The following is a 224-nucleotide window of genomic DNA, read 5'->3' as shown; positions in this document are numbered from 1 at the left end:
TTAATTTTTGATAATTTGATTAATATGTGTCTTGGCGTGTTTGTCCTAGGATTTATCCTGTATGGGACTCTTTGTACTTCCTGGACTTGATTAAGTATTTCCTTTCCCATATTAGGGAAGTTTTCAACTATAATCTCTTCAAATATCTTCTCAGTCCCTTTCTTTTTCCCTTCTTCTTCTGGGACCCCTATAATTCGAATGTTGGTGCGTTTAATGTTGTCCCA

The sequence above is a fragment of the Physeter macrocephalus genome, chromosome 16, assembly GCF_002837175.3.
Source record: "Physeter macrocephalus isolate SW-GA chromosome 16, ASM283717v5, whole genome shotgun sequence".
Classification (NCBI taxonomy): Eukaryota; Metazoa; Chordata; class Mammalia; order Artiodactyla; family Physeteridae; genus Physeter; species Physeter macrocephalus.
This window is presented reverse-complemented; position numbering follows the sequence as displayed.